At 41.5% G+C, this 9,476-nt stretch overlaps 1 long non-coding RNA gene across 1 annotated transcript; it reads right to left on the reverse strand.

Moving 5' to 3' along the window:
* Window positions 1-1,176: 1,176 nt before the first annotated feature.
* Window positions 1,177-2,259, reverse strand: LOC115833980. Its single transcript, XR_004029140.1, has 3 exons — window positions 2,199-2,259; window positions 1,758-1,763; window positions 1,177-1,340 (listed from the first exon to the last, which is right to left on the reverse strand). It is a non-coding gene; the product is annotated as an uncharacterized LOC115833980 (long non-coding RNA).
* Between the last annotated feature and the right edge of the window lie 7,217 nt (window positions 2,260-9,476).

Raw genomic sequence — 9,476 nt, forward strand, 5'->3', positions numbered from 1 at the left:
GAGGCAGGAAAAGTGATCTGGGGTCTCTGTCAGCACAAACATGTTGGTAAATATTTGGGTAACAACATGCATTCCCCATGCATTGGTTTAGAGATCTGGGGTCTCTGGCAGCACAAGCGTGTTGTTTTTGGTATCATTCCATGCATTGTTTAGAGATCTGGGGTCTCTGGCAGCACAAGCGTGTTGGTAAATATTTGGATGACGTCATGCATTCCCCATGCATTGGTTTTCATGTCTCCAGTGAGTTGTTGGGCAAGTCTGATTTTACTGATCCGCATGCAGCAGGCAGCTTCTGGTACGGAGCTACCTGCACCCCTTGGACAGTCCAGGACTGAATGGTTGTCAAAAATGTGAACTCCTTGATTTCCTGTAAAGGCAACTGAGGGAACTGTGTAGCATTGGTGTAAAAAGTGCACTTTCCTAAGGAGCATGAACTTAGAGTAATCAAACCCTGTGGCGATACTGGAACCCAGCAGGGCATCCACTCGCTGCTTTGTAACTTAAATAGGAATTCTTTGAGGAGCTCAGTCTATCTCTCAACTGAAGCAGCTGCCTGCAGCCTACAGGGGCAGTGGAAGCTCTACTGGACACCTTCTTCACAAGCCCAGCACTGTGTTTTCTGATGAAATGTTGCCTTGGTCACCGTCAGCAGTGTCTGGAACTCTGCAGGGGATAAGGAGTGTCCCTGTGAGATCTGTACCGTGTCCTTAGTTAAAATAAAGGCATCTGTTACCTTGATTGGTATTCTGAGTATCCATGAGACAAGAAGTTTCTTTAATTCAATGGGGAGGGAAGGTGGACAATTCTTGGCAATTGCCAAAAAGTTTGTAAAAATGTACAAATGGGGTTAATTGTTGGCCCAGCATCAGTGCTGAGATGACCACCTCAAGTTTGGCCAGTTGTGCTGAGGCTTGGGTGTCATCATTTATCAGGGACATCCTAGCTTAGGGAGGGCAGGCAGGAGCCCCCCACTGAGCTCCATCACATCCGATGATGGCATCAATTCAGAAGGTGGACAAACTTCACTGCTGGTCACTCAGTCGATCCGAAGGGGCCTCGGAGAGGGGTGACTTCCAGCACCACAGTCTGAGGATGAAGGAAGCCAGTGTCAGCACTATAGTCTGAGGATGAAGGAGGCCAGTGCTTCCTGCAGATGAGAATTGCAGGGGGTAGAGATTTGACTCCATTCTGAGGCAAGGAGGTCTCTGCAGCTGTGCCAAGGCTGTGGGGTGCTGCTTCCCAAGGCCTGATGGCCAGATGGGCATGAAGGCTCATGGACATGGATGCAGAGCCCTCTGTTTCGAGGGTCCAGTATGTGGTCAGCAATCACTGCCCTGATGCTGTACAGCACAGGGTCAAAAGGGGCAGTTTTGTTTTTTACATCAGAAGCCCATGGACAACTTGTGGCCACCACATACAACACAGATACTTCAGGAGGCATGGGAAGAAGTTGCTCAAGCATCTATAGTGTGTGCTCTGATGGAATTCATAGGAGCGCCTGTTAATTTAAATTCGGACAGATTCTAGACTTGTGTGAGGAGGCTTCATTCAAGGTGGGTCAGCTTTCAAGTGACAACATCAACGAGATTAAGTAAAATTTGTAAGTAAGAAATATGTTGTCACCGGAACCCGAAGTAAAGAATTAAAGGGCTGGGCACAGTGGCTCACACCTGTAATCCCAGAACTTTGGGAGGCCAAGGCCAGAGGGTCGCTTGAGCCCAGGAATTCGAGACCAGCCTGGGTAACATGGCGAAAACTTTTCTCTACAAAAAAATAAACAAAATTAGCTGAGTGTGGTGGCACACACCTGTAGTCCTAGCTACTTGGAAAGCTGAGATGGGAGAATTTCTTGAGGTCGGGAGGTCAAGGCTGCACTTAGCTGAGATCATGCAACTTCATACCACCCTGGGTGACAGAGCAAGACTGTGTCTCCAAAAAACAAAACACAAATTAAAGAATATTAGGCTTGTATTAACATTGTGGATGCTGAGAGGATGAATATTTCTTGAAAGTGTCAGGAATACAGCAGCCCCATGTTTACCAAGGAATTTTCAGGAATTGAAGCAAAGTGGCAGAGCCTTGAAGTACTGTGTTGGGGAAATGTCCATTCCCTTTGTATAAGGCTCTTTGTATCTGTGTGTCCTTAGTATGTAAAATGAATTTTCTCTGAGAATGATGTCATCACTATAATGTCACACCTGTACTCCTGTAGAAAGGTGGCTGCAGTGAGATCTTGTCTGCGAAGACTGCATGCAAAGACAAGGCTGCCAAGGCACTCTGTGGGTTACCTGGTCCCTTCAGAGATGAAGGCAGGCTATGACTGAGACTCTATTAAAATAGGCACAAAAAGAACATGTTAGCCAAATCTATAACAACAAAATATTTACCAGTTGCATGAATATATATAGGTTTATTATAAGGAATTGGCTCATGTGGTTATGGAGGCTAACAAGTCCCAGGACCTGCAGTCAGCAAGCTGGAGACCCAGGACTGCCAATGGTGGAGTTCCAGTCCAAGCCTAAAGTCCCGAGAACCAGGAAAGCTGATGGCGTTAGTTAAAGTCCACGTCTGACTTCAAAGGCGAGAGAAGTTCTACGTCTCAGCTCTGAAAACATCAAAGAGAGTGAATTTTCTCTTCCTCTACCCTTGTGTTTTATTTGGGTTTTAATGGATTGGATGAGGCCCAATCACACTGGGGAGGGCAACTACTTTACTAAGTCTACATATTCAAATGTTCTTCTCATCAAGGAACACCCTCACAGACACATCCAGAGTGTTTAACCAAATATCTAGGCAACCCAACTTGGCAAATAAAATTAACCATCGTAAGGTGAAAGATGTATAAGATCTGAAGAGAAACCATGGATGCAGGATGGCTAAACATCTGCAAGTCAATAAATGTGATACACCATATGAACAGAATTAAAAACAAAAATCACATGATCATCTCAATACATGCAGAAAAAGGATTTGACAAAATCCAGCATCCCTTTATACCTAAAATCCTCAGCAAAATAGACATAGAAAAAGCATTTGACAAAATCCAGAATTCCTTTAAGATTAAAACCCTCAGCAAAATCAACATCGAAGGGACATACCTTAAGGTAATAAAAGCCATATATGACAAACACACAGCCAACATTATATGGAATGGGGAAAAGTTGAAAGCATTCCCCCTGAGAACTAGAACAAGAAAATGATGCCAACTTTCACCACTTCTATTCAACACAGTACTTGAAGTCCTTGCCAGAGCAATCAGATAAGAGAAATAAAGGGCATCCAAATAGGTAAAGAGGAAGTCGAACTGTTACTCTTTGCTGATGACATGATCGTATACCTAGAAAACCCTAAAGACTCATCCTAAAAGCTACTAGAACTGGTAAATGAATTCAGCAAAGTTTCAGGATACAAAATTAATGTACACAAGTCAGTGGCTCTGCTATAAAGTAACAGTGAACAAGCTGAGAATCAAATCAGAAACTCATCCCCTTTTACAATAGCTGCAGTAAAAACCTTAGGAATATTATAATTCCTGTAATTATAATAGTATATTCCTATAATTGTCAATTGCATGCAATCTTTGCAGACAAAATCTTAATTATATCCGAATACTTAACCAAAGAGACAAAAGACCTCTACAAGGAAAACTACAAAACACTGCTGATAGAAATCATAGATGCAAACAAATGGAAACATATCCCATGCTCACAGATGGGTAAAATCAATATTGTGAAAATACCATACTGCCAAAAGCAATCTACAAACTCAATGCAATCACCATTAAAGTACCAACATCAGTCTTCACAGAACTATAAAAATTCGCATGGAAATAAAAAAGACATAGAAGGGACATACCTTAAGGTAATAAAAGCCTAGAACCAAAAAAGAGTCTGCATAGCCAAAGCAAGACTAAGCAAAAAGAACAAATCTAGAAGCCGACTTCAAACTGTACTAGAAGGCCATAGTCACCAAAACAGCATGGTACTGGTATAAAAATAGGCATAGATCAATGGAACATAATAGAGAACCCAGAAATAAAGCCAAATATTTACAGTCATCTAATCTTCAACAAAGTAAACAAAAACATAAAGCAGAGAAAGAATACCCTATTCAACAAATGGTGCTGGGATAAATGGCAAGACACACATAGAAGAATGAAGGTGGATCCTCATTTCGCACCCTGTTCAAAAATCAACTCAAGATGGATCAAGGACTTAAATCTAATTCCTGAAACCATAAAAATTCTAGAAGACGACATTGGAAAAACCCTTCTAGACATTGGCTTAGGCAAAGACTTCATGTCCAATAACCCAAAAAGCAAATACAACTAAAATAAAGATAAATAGATGAGACTTAATTAAACTAAAAGGCTTCTGCACAGTAAAAGAAATAATCAGCAGAGTAAACAGATAACCTACAGAGTGGGAGAAAATCTTCACAATCTGTACTTCTGATTAAAGGACTAAACCCAGAATCTGCAAGGAACTCAAACAAACCAGCAAGAAAAAAACTCCCATCAAAAAGTGGGCTAAGGACATGAACAGACAATTCTCAAAAGAAAATATGCCAACTATGGGAACTGCAGGAGCTCTGAGGTCCCTTTGCACTCCAAGAGAGAGACTGACTTTCCAGCCTGTGGACACAGTGGAGTCCTCTCGGGCCTTTCTGGTTTCCTGTTTCAGAAAAGTGGGATAACTTTCAGACTTCCTGGACTGTGTGCTAAACTATAAAAATGGGTTGGGGTGAAATGGAGAGCTGACTTATTTTAAATGGGAATCAAAAAGAGGTAGAACTCTTGGAAAAAAAAAGAAAATATACAACTGGCCAACAAACACATGAAAAAATGCTCAACATAACTAATTATCAGGAAAATGTAAATCAAAATGACAATACAATATGATACCCCTTCAGTCCTGCAAGAATGGTCATAATAAAAAAATCAAAAATAGATGTTGGCATGGATATGGTAAAAAGGGAACACTTTTACACTTTTTGGAGGGAATGTAAGCTAGTACAACAGCTATGGAAAACAGTGAGATTTCCAAAGACTAAAAGCAGATCTATCATTTGATCCAGTAATTCCACTCCTGGGTATCTATTCAGAGGAAAATCAGTCATTATATGAAAAGGATACTTGCACACGCATGTTTATAGCAGCACAATATGCAATTGCAAGAATTTGAAACCAGTCTAAATGCCCATCAATCAGTAAGTGGATAAAGAAAATTTGGTATATATATTTACCATGGAATACTACTCAGCCATAAGGTGGAATGAAATAATGCATTCACAGCAACCTGGATGAAACTGGACACCATTACTCTAAGTGAAGTAACTTAGGAATGGAAAACCAAACATTGTATGTTCTCATTCATAAGTGGGACCTAAGCTATGAGGATGCAAAGGCATAAGAATGATACAATGGTCTTCGAGGACTCAGGGAAAGGCTGGGAGTGGTGGGGTGGGTGTGGTGAGGGATAAAACACTACACATTGGGTACAGTGTACACTGCTTGGGTGATGGGTGCACCACAAATCTCAGAAATCGCCACCAAATAACTTATTCATGTAACTAAACACCACCTGTTCCCCAAAAACCTATTGAAATAAAAAAAGCATCATATTCCCCAAAAACGTATTGAAATAAAAAAAAAATTAACCACAATAATATTAGGCATTGGGTACGAGGGCCTTAATGGATGGGAGCACTGCAGTCACATTACAGCAATCCACTGTGAAACATCATTTATTATTTGCAGGTTTAAGAACAGGCCAAATTCTACTGCTGAATGTTGAAGCAATTAGGATAATCACCCCTTCACTAATTAATTAGGTCCTATATAATAAGTTTTATTTATTTGAAGTCATGTTGTAATTTATGTTGGACCATATTTGCTAATTTATCAAGATGGGGAGGCTAGGCTCCATGGCTCACACCTATAATCCCAGCAATTTGGGAGGCTGAGTCAGAAGGATTGCTTGAGGCCGGAAGTTAGAGACAAGCCTAGGCAACATAGCAAGACTCCACTTCTATAAATTTTTTAATTGGCTGTGTTGGTGCATGCCTGTAATCCCAGCTACTTGGAAGACTAAAATGGGAGGATTGTTTGAGCCCAGGAGTTCGAGGCAGCAGTGAGCTATGACTGTGCCACCGCACTTCATTCAGCCTGGGTAATGGAGCAAGACCCCATCTCTAAAAAAATGAAAAATTAAAAATAAATCAAATTAAAAAACCAGGAGAGGGAGTTCTGTAAGGTTACATTTGGTGAAGTCAATGTGTCAGTGCAAATGGTTTAATTTCAATTTGTTACTCATTAAGTCAGAGCATCCAAGTCCCCTATGAACAAAGGCTTCTATGACTACGGGAAATTTAGACAAGGTAATAAATATGAGGCATAACTATGTGTCCTCTATTCTATATGCAGTTACTCTGCTAGGATTAGGGGGTGCAATGTTTAAATTTGGTGAAATCTCAGGTATAACAAAATTTGAGCTCCAGTATTGATTAAGTTTGTGAAGGTATGCCAATTGGTAGATTTCAGAAGATGCTAATATTGATTCAGAATATATGCTGGAGAGTTAACAAATACCAATCAGCACCCCTTTATCTTTGGACTGTATAAATTGTTTTAGAAAATAGTACATTTCCAATTAGATCAGATGATAGACTTCCGTTTTAATTTAAATTTTGTTTTTGTTCATATCCAAGTTCCTTCCTTTCCTTCCTTCTTTCCTTCCTTCCTTCTCTCCTTCTTTCCCTCCTTCCCCCTTCCTTCTTTCCTTCCTTTTCTTCCTTCCCTCCTTCCTTCCTTCCCTCCTTCCTTCCTTCCCTCCTTCCTTCCTTCCCTCTCTCTTTCCTTCCATCTCTCCTTCCTTCCTTTCTTCCCTCTCTCCTTCCTTCCTTCCCTCTCTCCTTCGTTCCTTCCCTCCATCTCTCCTTCCTTCCCTCCCTCTCTCCTTCCTTCCTTCCCTCTCTCCTTCCTTCTTTCTTTCCTTCCTTCCTTCATTCCTTCCTGCCCTCCTTCCCTCCCTCTCTCCTTCCTTCCTTCCCTCCCTCCTCCTTCGTTCCTTCCCTCTTTTCTTCCTTCCTTCATTCCTTCCTGCCCTCCTTCCATCTCTCCTTCCTTCATTCTTTCCTTCCCTCTCCTTCCTTCCTTCCATCCCTCCCTCCCTACTTCCTTCCTTCACTCCTTCCTTTCCTCTCTCCTTCTTTCCTTCCATCCCTACCTCCCTCCCTCCCTACTTCCTTCCTTCCCTCCTTCCTTCCCTCTCTCCTTCCTTCCTTCCTTCCTTCCTTCCTTCCTTCCTTCCCTCTCCCTCATTTCTTTGCCACTGGATATGGGGAAGGTTGTTCATTTTCCCACTCGTATTTATAATTTCTTCTTTCAAACAGCCCCAAATCAGTATTTTCAGAGTTAAGGTCCTCCTTGTGAGCAGATTGTGTGGTTTAAGAACCCTAGACTTAAGTCAGGTTTGGATTTCTCCCTTCTCTGTGCCTCAGGGGTACCGCAGGTGTCTTTTCCTATAACCCTGGGAATTAGATCTTTGTTGCGGCAGAACCATAATTGCAGAGCGATGCAGCACAACCAGCCCACAATTCAGGGGTCAATGGATTGAAATCGTCTTCTGCTACGGGTCCATCTTGTTCTTCCAGGACTTCCCTCCCCACTTTTTTCCCCTTTAGGGTGTTGAAACTTTAGTGGTATATACATTGCCTCATAATCAGTCAAAACTCCCCTTATCCCACATCATGGATTAAAGAGAACATTGCCAGGAGCCCTTCACTCTTCTGAAGGACTTTATTTGATAGGTCCTTTTCCGGTTTAGAATAAAAGAGGTAATAACTAGAAATGTCTCCCTCATAATAGGCTCTACAGCAAATTCTACTTTAAAGGCTGTTTTTCGTGACTTTAACTGTGGCAGCCCTTAATATTTTTATCATCCACAGACAATTGTTGTCTCATTTTGGTCCTCTTTAAATGATGGTTTTATAATCAGCTACAAAATTTAACAGATGCCCTTAAATGCAGGATTCTGATTAATAACTCTGGAGACTGTGACATTAGAATAGAGAGAAAACTTTCAAATAGAAGAGTGAATGGTGTTTGGTCTACTTTGGACTGTGTTTTTATAAATATGTTATTAGTATGTGTTCCAAAATTATTGGAAACTTCTATAGAAATGTAATCCCCAGTGTCAGAGATGGGGCCTGCTGGGAGGTGGCTGGTCCATGGGAGCATCTTCCAGTGGTTGCCACTGTCGGAGATGGGGCCTGCTGGGAGGCGGCTGGTCCACGGGAGCAGTTTCTAATGGTTAAGCATCATCCCCCTAGCGCTGCTCTTGTGATAGAGTTCTCATGAGATCTTGTTGTTTAAAGTGTGTAGGACCTTCCCTCTCTCTCTCTTCCTCCTGCCCTTGCCTTGCCTTCCACCATGATTGTTAAGTTTCCTGAGGCCTCCCCAGAAGCTGAACAGATGTCAGCATCATGCTTGCTGTACAGGCTGTGAAACTGTGAGCCAATTTTCAGTACTCTTCTGTTTTCTATTTTATTTTAATTTTATTTTTTTTTAATTTTATTTTAAGTTCCAGGATACATGTGCAGGACAAGCAGGTTTGTTACATAGGTAAACGTGCACTATGATGATTTGCTGTACCTATCAACCCACCGCCTAGGTATTAAGCCCCACATGCGTTAGCTATTGATCCTGATGATCTTCCTCCCCGTCCCAACTGACAGGCCCCAGTGTGTGTTGTTCCCCTCCCTGCATCCATGTGTTCTCATTATTCAGCTCCCACTTATGAGTGAGAACATGTGGTGTTTAGTCTTCTGTTCCTGTATTGTTTGCTAAAGATGATGGCTTCCAGATTCATTCATGTCCCTGCAAAAGACATGATCTCATTCCTTTTTATGGATGCATAGTATTCCATGGTGTGTATGTACCACATTTTCTTTATCCAGTCTATCATTGATGGGCATTTGGATTGATTCCATGTTTTTGCTATTGTGAATAGTGCTGCTATACAAATATGCATGCATGTATCTTTATAATAGAAGGATTTATAGTCCTTTGGATATATACCCAGTAATGGGATTTCTGGGTCAAATGGTATTTCTGGTTCTAGATCCTTGCAGAATCACCAAACTGTCTTCCACAATGATTGAAATAATTCACATTCCTACCAACAGTGTAAAAGTGTTTATTTCTCCACAGCCTTGCCAGCATCTGTTGTTTCTTGACTTTTTTATTTTATTATACTTTAAGTTTTAGGGTACATGTGCACAACGTGCAGGTTTGTTACATATGTATACATGTGCCATGTTGATGTGCTACACCCATTAACTCGTCATTTAGCATTAGGTATATCTCCTAATGCTATCCCTCCCACCTCCCCCCACCCCACAATAGTCCCCAGTGTGTGGTGTTCCCCATCCTGTGTCCAAGTGTTCTCATTGTTCAATTCCCACCTATGAGTGAT

This window comes from Nomascus leucogenys, unplaced genomic scaffold (genome assembly GCF_006542625.1).
Source record: "Nomascus leucogenys isolate Asia unplaced genomic scaffold, Asia_NLE_v1 001208F_48212_qpd_obj, whole genome shotgun sequence".
NCBI classification, from domain to species: Eukaryota; Metazoa; Chordata; class Mammalia; order Primates; family Hylobatidae; genus Nomascus; species Nomascus leucogenys.